Source organism: Mycteria americana, chromosome 1 (genome assembly GCF_035582795.1).
Source record: "Mycteria americana isolate JAX WOST 10 ecotype Jacksonville Zoo and Gardens chromosome 1, USCA_MyAme_1.0, whole genome shotgun sequence".
Classification (NCBI taxonomy): Eukaryota; Metazoa; Chordata; class Aves; order Ciconiiformes; family Ciconiidae; genus Mycteria; species Mycteria americana.
In genome coordinates this window covers 80,392,998-80,407,280 of record NC_134365.1, presented here as the reverse complement: position 1 = coordinate 80,407,280, position 14,283 = coordinate 80,392,998, and the positions used below count along the sequence as shown (strand labels likewise).

The following is a 14,283-nucleotide window of genomic DNA, read 5'->3' as shown; positions in this document are numbered from 1 at the left end:
TATATTCGCCCTCAATTATATTCGCATAACTTTACAAGTTATTACACAGATGTGAGTGAGGGCAGAATGACCTACTCTAAAGATGACTAAAAGTTATGCTTGTAACAACCTGCAACGTGCACATGGTTTTTATATGATTTATTTTTCAGGTGCACTTATCAGGGCACACTGCTACTTCTTTCTGCTATTTCATGGAAAACCAATGGTGCATATATGTCACTCCTATAGTGTTCTCCAATGTGTTCATTACATGACTGTAAGGCAAAACAAACAATTAAAAAAAAAATCTGTATTACATAAGGCTTTCTGTTCCACAATTTGCATCCTTCTAGCTAATCAATGTTATTTAAAATATATACATTAGACTTGGCAAAACTTTCCTTTGATTTTCAGAGTACCCAAAATTTTTAATTGTGATACCAAATGGGTGTAGTGGTACATACTATGTACCCATTATTCATTGTTAGCCAAGTGAATAGACATAAAAACATTAACTCCTCAGTACACGGGGAGATTGAAATTGTAGTGTAACCATAAACTCTGATGATTAGAAGAAAACAATATGTTTCCTACATCCTTGGGCAATTTATTACAACTCTGTGTGCCACTGTACCTGTTTTTAAAGCAACTATGTTGAGGCTAAAAAAAGAGTTTACTTAAACAGTGTCTAGTTAGATTATCTTTCCTGCAATTCATGAAAATAATACTGTTATGGTATTTAGCTTGTGGCACATTTTTTCCCCAACCCAAATACCACTGTAGAGCAAAGATACAGATTTTTTTGCCCAGTGAAACAGCTTACCATGTACCTGGAAGGACAGAACTAAAGGAGTAGCAGACACAAACACATAGCAAAATCCAGAGCTTCTACTCATTTTACTCAGTTCACACACCAAAATGGAGTTCTTTATGAAAGTAAACACTCAAGATTTCAGTATCTGTCCAGCATAACTGAGATGACAAAGTTTTCAGAAGGTTCATTGTATTTTGACTACTAAAACTAAGCCAAATAAAATAGACAGTTCTGAAGGCTGAAGACTGAAAGGAATCACAAATTATAAGAATCAGATCTCTAAATATCTGATTTTATAAACCAAACAATTCCACTCTCCCTTGAGTAGGAAAAAACCCAGATGCTATCACTATTACTAACTTGCCATCTCATACTACAAGGACCCTTAGTAAAGATCTATTTGCCCAATTTCTTTGAAACAGGGTAATATTAACTAGAAAAGGAAAACATGTTCTATATCATATGGTGTAGCAAATAAGAATATCTAGGAGACTAAGAATGGAAATTTATCCATGATTTCTAATACCAGTTACAGACAACAGGTACGTTACTGTTGATTTTACTTGGATGTGTCACATTGCTACTCTACCACTATGCACAGCTTGGCCGTATTTAAAAATAACAGTCAAATTAAGTTTTCCAATTTGATATATTAAATACTCATTAGGACATTGTGCCAGATTGCCAGCACTGTAATAGAATATTTATAAGCAATACGAGAGTTTTCATGAGCATTTCAACTTCTTTCTGAAGGGATCAGTTGAAAGGCTGGTGCAGCTTTTATTTTAAGAGCATCCAAGCAATACTGATTGTGATGCCTAATTATTTTACAACGTAACGGAACTTATTGGAAAACTGAAACAAAATAACTTGTTTCACATAGAGGACTGAAGTGTAATTGCTATCCCTACAGAATTTCCATAATCTGAAACTATTTAGTAAAATAAATTTCCGTTGTCACTTTCTTTTAAAGCTCAGCAGTTGTCCTGTCTCCAAGAAGCACCTTTGTTTCTCTTATAAATCCTACTGGCTTGTAACCTGACAAAGTATTAAGAAATATCTAAATTTGATACTCATAAGCCTGTCATAAGACATAAAATAGAAATTAAAATGATTGTAACATACATGACCATAGTTACTGAAGAAAACAAAAAAAATCAGAAATTATATGAATGAGGACTTTAAATAAAAGACTACTTAAAAATAAAATGATTAGCCTAATGCTTTAGGAATGTATGGTCGCACACCAAAGGAAAATGGCACAGATTATTGTAGATTATCTGACAAAGATTTTATCGCTAAACCATCTGCATTTATTCAGAGCAATGCTTCCAATCTCATGAAGACTCAAAATGAAGAGTAATTTTGCAGATGCAGAGTGCATTTACAAAACATTACTTTCACAAAGTAAGAAAAGGAATCAACTGCGAACATGTCTGGTTAACATAATCTGTTACTATCTGCCAATACTTTCAATCTTGAATATCTCTGTACAATTTCTTGTTGAGGCAGCACCAGCCAGCTCAGTAACACCTGAAACTAACTGGTGTTTGCTGCTGGTTATCTAACAGAGTTCAAAACATTACATTATGCACCTGATATCCCTGATATAACTGGAAGATAATATACTCCAGTTGAGAAATGAGAAATCACTTTTATGTATTTTATTTGTGAAAACACAGTTAAATTGCTATCCCTGTGACATGGCTATTTTCTGGTGAGGGAAAAGAGTAAAGAAACCTTGATGTAAGTTGTTTTTGTGATGATAGCCAAGAATAATAACAACTGTTCTCCGGCAATCCAAAGGAGACTACCAAATCTGTCTCCCTGAGGAGTCATAAACAAAAAAGGAAGAAAGGAATGGCAGAGCATATGATCAGCACTGCTCCTCCAGTGCGCTCTTCATGAAGTTCTCCCAGGCTAAGACAGTTGTTCACGGCACAGAAACATTATATTCCTCTGCAGCAATGTAGCAAGAGTACTCTGCCCCAGGATAGCTCGGGAGGTTCCAGGAGGCTCCTTGTACCCAATGTTACTTCAAGTCCCCTATTGAATCACGTACATCTCTCCAAGTATGACTTCTTCATCCAGCACAAGTATTTTTAAAAGATTAAGTGAACACTGAAGTCTACCTTGAAACAAAATAGGCATTATTTGACAGGAAAACAAAGGAAAGGCTTGATAGCTGAACTTTGAACGTAGCAACAGCTCTTTCAGCAGCGTGCCTGTTACTGCCCAAATTGCACCATACTTTTCCACATTTACAGTAAATATTTGAAATTCAGCAGTCTTTTTAGCTGAATTATATAGGAACAACCTAACAGCTAGTGAAACATAAATGAAGTGCTTATTGTTTTAACTATTAAATTACATACCCTTTTGTACTTTCAAACACTACTAGTAAATTACAGCTGCTTAAGCAGCTCTTGTCAATGATTAACTAGCTACCTTAGCAAGCATAGCCATTACTTAACCATTTCTGAAGACTGTCAAAATATACGAATATTTTAATTACTGGAAAAGTTATAATTTTTTTTTTCATAAGCACAGAAAACCTTTAAGTAAAATGTCTAGTATTCATGCAATAAACCGTTTGCCTTCTGTCTTCTCTGTATTTTGTGCATGTTTACACATGTGTATGCTTTCATTGGCAGGTTTCACTTAATATGCCTTGATCCTTGTTTGTATGAAAATAAAGTTTCTAAAATAAAAAGGGTCACGAGTATGAAGTTCATTTAAGTAGTATTCACAGAGAGTATTTTGCTTTACAAAAAAAGCTGTACATGTTACAACAGTAGATGTGGTAGCTGCAGCGTGATGGTTCCAGTGAAGCATCTGTATAAGTCAACATTTCTTCTTACTCTTAAGACTTTAGAAAAATTCTGTGCCACAAAGACATTGGCGGAGGATTTTCTCATTTCCCCATAAAATATTTTAGTCTCTATACCCCCTTTCCTACACCCACATACAAACACACACAAAGTAAACTGAAAACAAGAGAGTATGACATAGAAAAATAAGAACATGATTTTATGAAATTATGGTTTTAAGGATAAACAGGTTTTACTGGTGCTCTCTCAATGCCTGTTATCTTTGAAATATGCCTATTTTCAGAAGAAGTCCTCCTTTCTCACCACCACACTGCAAATACCCAATGAATAACTTACCTATAAACTTGAAACGGGTCTTAAAGAAATCACAGTCACATTATCAAAGAAATATACCTAATCACGCAACAATTGGTTATTTGCTTCACTTTTGGAAAGGGATGGTGGGAGACTAAATCCCTGGCCCTTCCACATTTAATACTTGCCACAATAGGGATAATCCCTGTAAGGAAGCAGGTCTTTCAGATGCAAAGGTCTCTGAGAAGCAGTAACAAAGTCTGGATTTACTGCGTAAACAAATTGATTGTGTAAAGGGCTTGCTTGCAAATATCAAGGTTAAAGTTGAAACAATCATTACCTCTAGGTCACTTTGAGAATGTTGTGAACATAGCACATTTGTCTGAACATAGCACATTTAGAACTAGTGGCTGCAGTAGATACTTTTAGAAAACTTAGATGAATAGGAAGAGCCTGAAATATGTAAGCTACAGGATATTTCCAATATCCTGATTCAACACATAAAAAACAACTGAAAATAAAAATAACTGAAAATAAAATTTGGCACCTAAAATATGAAGTCCAGTCTCCTACCTGGGAAGAATGCATGTTTTTTCCTCTATCCTGTGACATTTGATTCAGTTTTCATACTTTATAACCTTACATACTAGTAATATTTTATAATTTACAAAGTATTAAGAACCTAAGACAAAGGGAATTTACTATGCATGAGATGAAAAATTTTCATGAGCCTCTCCAGTTGCACCCCACCAAAAAAACCAGAAAAACTTTGTATTTTTTCCCTCTACACAGTTGTACTCCAAGATATCATATACAACTTATAAGCATCCTTGCCTTTAAAACAAATCAAATTTTACATACCCTAATTTTGAAAAATGATACTAAAATTGCAAAGTTAAGCTCTTAAAAGTTATGTAATGAAAAATTCTATGCAACCTGGATGTGCTACCCTATTTTTTTTATGCACTATGGTAGAATGTACATTTATACTGCACAATGTTCTTCTTTCCCCATATCACTCCCCTTATAATTGGGCAGTGCATTAAACAGAAGTGGAATTACACAGCTTGTAAGGCAACCTGGTCTATATTAGCCTGCAGCAGGAAAAAAGCTGTTAATTTATTGGTTGATCAAAAAGTAAGAACATTCCTTGCCTAAGAAAAAAGGGAGAAAAGACAATCCTCTTTCTCTGATCCATAAGTACCTGCAGAACTGGAGGAACACTAGAGAGTTTCTTGAAGGAAGAAAATGGGCCACAGAGGCAAGTCTACTGGCTTCAGTGGAGTGGGGACCATGATGAGTTTTACTTTCCTCCCCTGAACACATTTCTCTAATTGCATCAGAAGATGTAGAGATAACGCACTTCTAATCTCACATGGGAAGAGTTGATAAAGCTTTGAAACACTGCTAATAATTTGCTGATTGAAATTAAAAATGGTAAAAACAATATGGGAATATTTTTTGGTTTTATATTACTGAGCCAAGCAGCAGCATTTCTTTGGTCCCAGGATTTTCCATCCCATTGGATTTTAAAATACATGATCCAAAGAGAGAGAGGAAAGGCAAGATTTCCTTATTGAAAATTAACAGTTTTTATCAACTTTTCCATACAAGTAATTAGCCAACACCATAAGCAAGTACTTTTAAAGACAGGACTAAAACAGATGAATTTACATGCTGTACAAGTTAAGTCAGCAGTAAGAAGATGCACACAAGAGCAGTGCTGATCAATGACACGTCAGGCATGAACAGTATCACATGCACGACTGACTCTGTACGTTACACTAAGCAGAAGTATTCTTCAACTAGACGTACTCTGTCAGACTGTCAGGAGCATATACAATTCTTCTGTGTTGCAGCACCAGCTCCTATTAGCCCACCACGAGTCGAAGAAAATGCAATGATAAGGCCAACGTGGCTTATTTAGGCAAAGTGTTGAGATTTTAAAATTAAGTTTATTTTATGGCATATGCAGAACAGATGTTTTCCAGATATATAGAAAGGTATAATGGTGTTGCCAGAAACTCTTGTATCATGCATGATATTTGGTATGCAGGTTCCCGCTAGTTTAACAAAATCTCAGTTCTTAGGATGTCACTGTTTTGTTAGTTGGTCAGTTATTTCTACGTTGAAAAAATGACTTAATAAAATTAGAAAACATAATTTACAAGTCAGTGCTACAAATCTGCACTTTTCCTGGTGCAAACCACTTTTAAAAGTAAGAACATATGTTGCTAACATAAGCAACACCTGTCATGTGGCAAAAAGTATTACCAACAGTAATATATCCATCAGGATACAAATTCTGTGGAGAAAACAAACAAGGGTTGTCAAAGAGGAGGTAGCCATACTAAACATGAAAGATTCCTTACGTATTATTCAAGGGCAAAGCAGCCATAATGCAGAATCTGCCTTAAGAGAAATTTAAGGCTCTAGGAACATCTGTTTAACATTTATGTCCCTCCCAAGCAAAAATCTAAAACCTCAGTTTGTATGATTATAAAAACACTCAGTTAAAGGCAAGACATACAAAGTCATCTTGGATTGCTAGACAAAATGCTACCATATCTCCTTACGAAAGAGAACTTTGAATTACTTATAATTGCAGTATATACGAAGACACAGCATTTGCACCAATATCACAACCTACAAAGACCAAAAAGCCCAAAATACTTATTGAAATGATTGCTTAACACTGCTCAGCTACAAAAATTTGAGCAGACCCTACACAGAAACAGACAGAAAGAGACAGCAAAAAAGCAACTAATCAGCCAAGGAAGGAGCAGGGGGCAAAGCACAGACTGAAAAAATACAGAGAACAATGACATAATCACTAACAGTCACTATTCAACTACTTTGCAGTTACTGAGCCAGCTTCAATCCCTGTTGGCATCTCCCTGTAGCTTCTTTCCAAGATTTAGTGGCACAGTGTAGAAGCTACTTCATGGGTCCTGACTCTCTGAAGTGGAGTCTCATTGCCTAGAACATATTGAAGAAAGATAAATGTCTCTGAACAGGGCCACTCATCCCCCTTTTAAATGCAACGTTTCTGCTTTAAAACTATTCAGCTGCTTTCTATACCTTCATGATTATATATTCACGATTTCCTCCAATGTTTTCTTTCAATTATGTAACACATTCATTATACTCTAAATAGTTCTAAAAATTGTTTGTTTTGCCAAGATTACTGTTTAAGAAGTAACTAATAACAGGACAGCAACAAAACTATTCAGGAGGTAATTAAACTATTTATCCCAAATATCATACCCTCTCACTTTCACACAAATGATGCAATTACTAATGGAGAAAAAAATTACAAAGCAGAAATTAATTTTCAGCAAAAGACATAAGAGGGGTATTCATCTCACCTAATGTCAAGCACCTCACTTACATGTTTGGGTTGAGTGGAACTCAATGGACTTTCCAGAGCCATGACTGATCTTTGAGGCCACGATTACAAATCGAAAAGCGGTACTTTTTGATCAAATCGCTTCCCTGATCCAGTTCACTGCAAAGCCTTACAAATATTTTTGCTGGCTCAATGGAGGAAGCAGAAATAAGCAGTTGGGGAGAGGAATACATGTGCTGCACAGCCAGCAAATACATGTGTATATGCAGCCTGCATCCCCACTGAAGAATCCAGTGATTGTATCAACAGGCTGGACCTGTAAACCAGGCACTTGCATTGCCTGAAGTAAAGCAGCCATGCCTCTTAAGTCTCTGATGAGAACTGAAAACTGCTCTACAGACCAGACAGCATCTCTATTAGATTAAGCAGTTATCATCTTTTGACAGGGCTATGGAACTGTCATATAGACTCGGGAGATCATCCCACAGTTATTCATCATCCTTCCAGCAGTAGAACTTTCACAGGAATCCAGTAAATGGAAGATACAGGCATTTACTCCGAGTTGAAACAACATGCTCCAATAAATAAATAAAATAAATAAATTAAAATAATAATTCCAGTACTGGAAACTCAAGCTGAGAGTAGAATCTAGCTCAAAGACAGACTTCACCTGCTTGCAAAGAGTAAAACAACATCCTAGCATCAAATGGCTTTCTAATGGGAAATTTTAAATTCAACAAGCCTCTCAAGAACTTGGTAACTAGGAAGTCAGTTGGGAACACTTTACATTTACATACATGACTTTTACACTGACTTTATATTAGACCAGAAAATATATTTCATTGTATTTGGCCCACAACATTAGACTAGTCAACCTCAACTTAAGATGTAAAGAAATATCACAGTTCTAGGTTATCAGTACAATGAGATCTGAAGCCCATCTTTAAATTAGCCACTGCCAACCCCTTTAACAACAGGAGCCAGATTTTACTTCATCAGCAATGGGACATAAAGGTTTTGCAACCTTTGCCTTCAGGCTCCAAAGACAAGACTTACAGGTCTATCACCTCAAGTTTACATCTATCTAAAGGAAGTCATGCTTCCTTTCTTCCACATAAATGGACATCAGAGGCATCAAATGTGACATTACTCAAATTTGCAGCAAGGTTCCACTGATAAAACAAAAATGTATTTTTCCTACCTCATTTCTGTCAAGAGTGGAGATGGGATTGTTGCTTGAACTGACATCAAGCTCAAATAGATTCAAGTCTGCATAGAATACCAATATGACATTGAGATTTTTTTGCTTTGTTTTTTTCTCCTCTAAATGTGAGTTTTCATACCGAAAAAGTGAATACTTTGGTGGTTTCTGTAATTAGGAATAGGAAGACCTGCATTTCTTTCTAGTGAAAGCTGAACTGAAGCTAAAGTCAGAAGTACCTATATATCAAAGTAAAGCTTTCAAATCTCTCTTTTAAATCTGTCTGCTGAATCCTGTAAATTCTTGTAAGAGTTGACTAGTCAGGACTTCAGTATCAGTCAATAGTAATACTAGTTAACAAACTATATATTATATTAGGATTATTGGTAACCTGTAATGTTCTCCTTCACTTTACTATTTTCTTTTATTTTACTATTTACTTTTTAGTTTACTATTTTACTATTATTTACTGTTTCTTTTTTTTTTAACTACATTATAATCCAGTCTGATGTCTAGATGATTCCTGACTAAACCAAGCAAGCACTGTCAAAGACTTAAGTGGAAAACTTCATGTTAAAGTCTTTAGTCTTGCTTCAGCTTTTATTGTCAAGGTGCCTAGAAATCCTGAAAAACAGGCAATTTGTAATTTTTTTTTCTTTCTCTATTTATCCTGTCTCTGTTTCCACTTTTATAGTAAATAATGAGCTCTGACACGTGGTTGAGAATTGACTACAAGCTTAATCTATAGAATAAGCATACTACTATTAACATGACTTTAGGAAAAAAAAAAAATCAGCCTGGACAACAGTATGAGGGAGGCTTATTCAATTTATTACATTAGTTATTAATGCATGTAAAGCAAATATTCAGCTTGGAGTTAATAATATCCAGTATTTTTGAGGCATGACCAGTGAAGCAAGTATATTTTATTAACAAGAGAGTCAAAAGAACAACAGAATTTTTTTCCTTCAAGAAACTAAGCCATGGCAACATTTTAGTAACCACTATGTTATAGAGTACTCCGTGTTCTCTGATATGTGCTCTCTTTCAAGTTCAAATACAGTTCCATGAGTACTACTTACAGATCACTACAGTTTCTAATAAAAACCCCACTTCACTGTTATATATACCTTTATGCTTCCAATACACTCTCCTTTTTTCTTTTCCTCTCTCCAAAGAATCTCCAGGTTTTGCTCAGGTTTTGCTCGTTATCCAATGCATTTCAATGTCAATATCTCTTCAAGTCACTTCAAGTCACAGTTATATTCCACTCAAATTATTCCATACTTGAGCAAGATTCAAATGATTACCCATGTTAATCATAGCAGCCATAGCAATTTGTGCTTCAAACTTTTACAGGTTCTAAATCATCCATGACAACATCTTGTAGGTGATGAAGCTAAAAGAATATAGTGTTTACCACACAGATGCTCTATGTCTTTGCTGAAGACTTACATGTGAACACCACAACTACTGAGAAACAAAGATTTGATGCATCATTTAAGAGGCTGTTTTCTTTACAGGTACATTAAAAGCTAGGATTTGATTTATGACTGATATTTGAACCAATGCAAGGTCACATTCAGACAAACATGACATTTATGTATTTGCTATTTGATCCAAGATCCAAGGTCACGTTCACACAAATGTGTCATCTGAGTATTTGCTATGTTTTTATTACCGCGTTAATGAACTCAAAGCTCTCTTACTTTCCCTATGTGACCCAAAACTCCTTACCCATCTATTTGGAAGTCATCTGTTTTTTCTAAGTTTTGCAATACGGTACAAATATCTGACAAGCTAATTACATAAGCCAAGATTTTGAATTAATTAACAGTTAGGGATACCTCGACTTCAGAAATCAGTGCTCAGATTGAGGCTAAATCTGTTTGCACAGTATGCCCAGAATTAAGGGAATTTTTTTTAAAAAAGGAACAAACCAAAAATCCCACAAAAACTATGTCTTATGAACTGCATGTACATATTAGATATCCTAAACCATTATCCCTTTTTTTTCTAAAAATAATATGTAAATATAAGTTTGAGTGGTGAAGTCAAAGTTGATTCCAACGTGTACAGCATTTACAAACAGCCTACACATCTGTCCTAACATGCCACTCACTGGAAACTAGATCCTCAAGACCAAATTGGAATGTTACAATTGTTTCCTTGCACATGTGATCACAGCATCTCAGATTATGCAAAGTGGCTTCTCAACAATTTTCTAACTATACCCTGATATTCTACAGAGACTTCATTTGTTGAAGGATAAAGATATCTGAGGGTAAAAGGCAAATACAAATTGCATTTTAGTGTGGTGACTAAATGATTATCTCCAATATAATCAATTTTTGAAGTAAATAAAATGTAAGCCCCTTGCTAAGTCTCCTGCAGAGTACATTTTCGCTACATATGGTAAAAATAAACTTCAGAGGGTAACAAATTAAAGACATCTGTGCAACTAAAATTGTCAATTAAAATTATAATCTAATACATACAGAGGCAGTGCCAGGCAAAATTTTTGGCCATTTTCCATTAAACATATTGACTGTGCTATTACATAAACCTCTGTAACTCAGAAGTTTTACTTGCTCACGCGCTTGATAAAAAAAACAACCAAACAAACAAAAAACCCCCCACAACATACATGACTGTTCTATCCAGAAAGACATCATAACTTTTACAAGCAAAGCTGTCTAGTAAGTCTTACTAACAAATGTGAAATTTTAGACATACTATATTTATGAAAAGAAATAAAAAACAATTGCCACTAATTTAGAGAGTCAAGCAAAGACCTTGAAGCACTTTCTAAAACTCTGATAATATTTCAACAATCTTTAGGGTTCATGTATATGTATGGATACCTTAAAATGTGTTCTCATAAACTAGGATATAAGAATCCCTTTTGTTTTATATCCACAGACCTTTACGTGTGATAGCAATTGGTATATATTGTCGATAATTCCTTATTAGCAGGACTGGTAGTAACATACTCTTTAGAACTTAGAATCCTTGCTGTGTTATAAATAAAAATACCTTCCTTAAGTTTAACTTTATAGTAAAATGAAGGATAAGAAATAATTAACTAATCTTTTGTTCTGTGAGCATATTTATTATTCCCATATGATTTCAACCTTGCGTACTCTTCGACAGAAGAGCAAAGGAATGTTCCTGTGACAAATACTTCAACTGAATACAACCTAATTCAAGGCCACATATTATATTATTATTATGCCACATAATCTAATATTTTACAGATACCAAGTAGTTCTGAGTTTGTTGACTGGTAATGAAATTTTTGAAGTTGTATATAATTTTGTGAGTTTAAACAACATGATAAAAGCTTGAGAGCATGGAGTTGTGACAGTACACAAATTCGAAAGGTAGAATTCATATCGATTTTTACTATTACCAGTATTAAAACACTGGGGAAAGGGCAACTTTGGGGAGAAGAAATAAAAAAGCTTTAATTTCTATTGATTTGCTCCCAAAGACGTAAAATTTTCATACCTTTGTCACCCCACTTTGTCCTATCCTGTCTCCCTGCTCTTCCCCCTTCTCACTACACTTACAGTTCCCCCTCCCCACACAACGTCCCTGAACTACTGACTATGCAAACAGCAAACATGCTGTAGCTGGTTCAGAGCTACATGTTGCAACTGGCTCACTAGTGCTCCTATGCTGATTGGCAACTGACAGGCCAAACAGAACAGATAATTGTTGAATTCATATTGCATCATTTCCTCAGTAGGGTCAATAATGTGTTTTCCTGTCTTCTTTCCAGTTACCAACTTTCACAAAAATTACAGAACTTTAATGCCTTTGCAACCACTACTCCTCTATCAAATTTGACAAGACGTACAGGTTCAAAGTTATTGGGTAGGGGGAGTGGACAGCAGACCATACCGCATATACCTGACTTTCTTACGTAATTAGACTAAAAGAGATGTGAAAACAATCCTGGAAACAGTTTTCAGTATAGCAGCTTTGGAGCATAACTCTCTTCCAAGACAGATCTGGACTTTTGCCCCCTCTTTTTTGTTTTTTTCAGTTCACTTTCAGTATTTGTTTTATATTTACTAAGGTTTGTAGAACACACAAACAGTACAATGGGTGCCTTAAGTTATGTCAGTACTTGGAGTATTCTACAGTTTTCCAGGGTCCCTCACTTTGAATCCTCATGGCATACTTTATTAAGAAAAAGATAATTGGCTGTCCTTGAAATAGTGGTTAAATATTCACTTTGGCTGAGGATTTCTGACTTGTGGGCAAAAATACTAGTTCTTACAGACATCTTAATGGCAACATTCTTCCTGAATAAAGAGCTATTGTTTGGAACAATACTTTTTATCTAAAAAAGGGGGGGGGGGGGGGGGGAGAAAAAGATATCTTAAAATTACTTAATGTAAAAAGTTGAAAGATGGTTTGGACTTTTTAGCATACTGGTTTAAGGCCGTGAAAAACTTCACTTGAATCTTACCTGCCCTTCAACCACAACCTAGGCCTTGCAATCCCCCTTTTTTAGAACACCTCGTCAGACACAACTTCTCCACCTTGGCAAACAAATTTTGCCATCCCAATCTCATTACACAGGTGGTGCTCAGAACAATCAAAATAAAAAACCCCACAACTTTGCATCTGTATCTGTTACTACAATAGCTCTCCTACTTATGACCCACATTCCTTTAAAAGGAACACGAAACCTCTTAGTTTTCTCTTTTCATTTACAGCTTAAACTTCCACATCTAAGCTTGGTCTCCTTCTTGTTTTGGCTTGGGACAAAAGTCCAGTTACTTTGGCATCTGACACTGCAAGTTTTGCTTCAAGATCAACAGCAACAAAAAATATCTTTCTGCTTCAAGTATACCTCCTTTTCAGCCTCCAGCACTCTCCCCGTCCCCAAATCTCAGGTTTCAGTTTCAGCATTACCCTGGCACACTCAGCTTCAATACTCTTTCAGCTGTCTTATCCTTCTCTTTCATAAGCCGTGTCAACCCATCCTCAAATCACCTCCTTCATCCCCTTGAGTCCTCTAGTCTTCTATCTCCGCCCCTCTAGTATCTGCACAGCTGCACTCTTCTCACCATCTGCAACCCCTTGCATGATTCATCACCAAACATAACAGACCATGATTATTCACTATTTGAAAAGCTACAGTGGAATTTACATCTGTTTCTGGAAGAGATTCAAGAAGACTGAATTCGCCTTCTTAGCAGAGAACACCACCACTGTGTATTTTCGGTGGTTTTATTTCACTGATAAACTTTATTCCCTTGCCCAGACATAATAATAAGACATATTTGATAACCTAAATTCAGCTTAACAGAGGGATCTATATCCTATAAAAGAGAATGACCCTCAGACAAGGTATTACAGATTTAGGCTCCTTCTGCTTGCAAGTGTCTTTTTGAAAATTAATTGAGTAATCCCAATGGCCTAGCTTTCATACTCTTTTACCAGTAGAAAAAATTTAATGTCTTCTATAAACAGCACCTGGATTTGTGTAGTTTACTTATTCTTCAGTATACTACAATTTTACTCATTCCTTCAAAGTATTTTTACAGGCTCTTGTTGCTCAGCTATTACATTTAAATAAATAAATAAATAAAAACTGCTAAAAATAAACCTACTTTGATTTAATGGCATGCCACAACTCAGAGTATCCTGAGTGGAATGTGAAACAAAATTCTTTCACTTTTTGTTATTTGTTTTTTTGTTAAGAAAAAGGCCTTCAGTTTTGTTCTGGTAATTTAGAAATTCCTACCTTAAAAAGTTTTTCTTTGTGATAAATGTATCACACAAAACCAAAGTTTAC

At 35.4% G+C, this 14,283-nt stretch overlaps 1 protein-coding gene across 5 annotated transcripts in view; it reads right to left on the bottom strand.

The window, feature by feature from the left end:
• PPARA (peroxisome proliferator activated receptor alpha) overlaps nucleotides 1-14,283 on the bottom strand; it is a 38,718-nt gene that overhangs the window by 19,708 nt on the left and 4,727 nt on the right. Inside the window, exons 2-4 of one of the 5 annotated variants that reach the window (XM_075507729.1) lie at nucleotides 6,757-6,897; nucleotides 6,158-6,223; nucleotides 5,395-5,414 (exon numbers count right to left, since the gene is read on the bottom strand). The exons of the other annotated variants lie outside the window; for them this stretch is intronic. The gene's annotated coding sequence lies outside the window, so the exon portion shown is untranslated. The remainder of the gene's footprint in view (nucleotides 1-5,394; nucleotides 5,415-6,157; nucleotides 6,224-6,756; nucleotides 6,898-14,283) is intronic. 5 annotated transcript variants of the gene reach the window in all.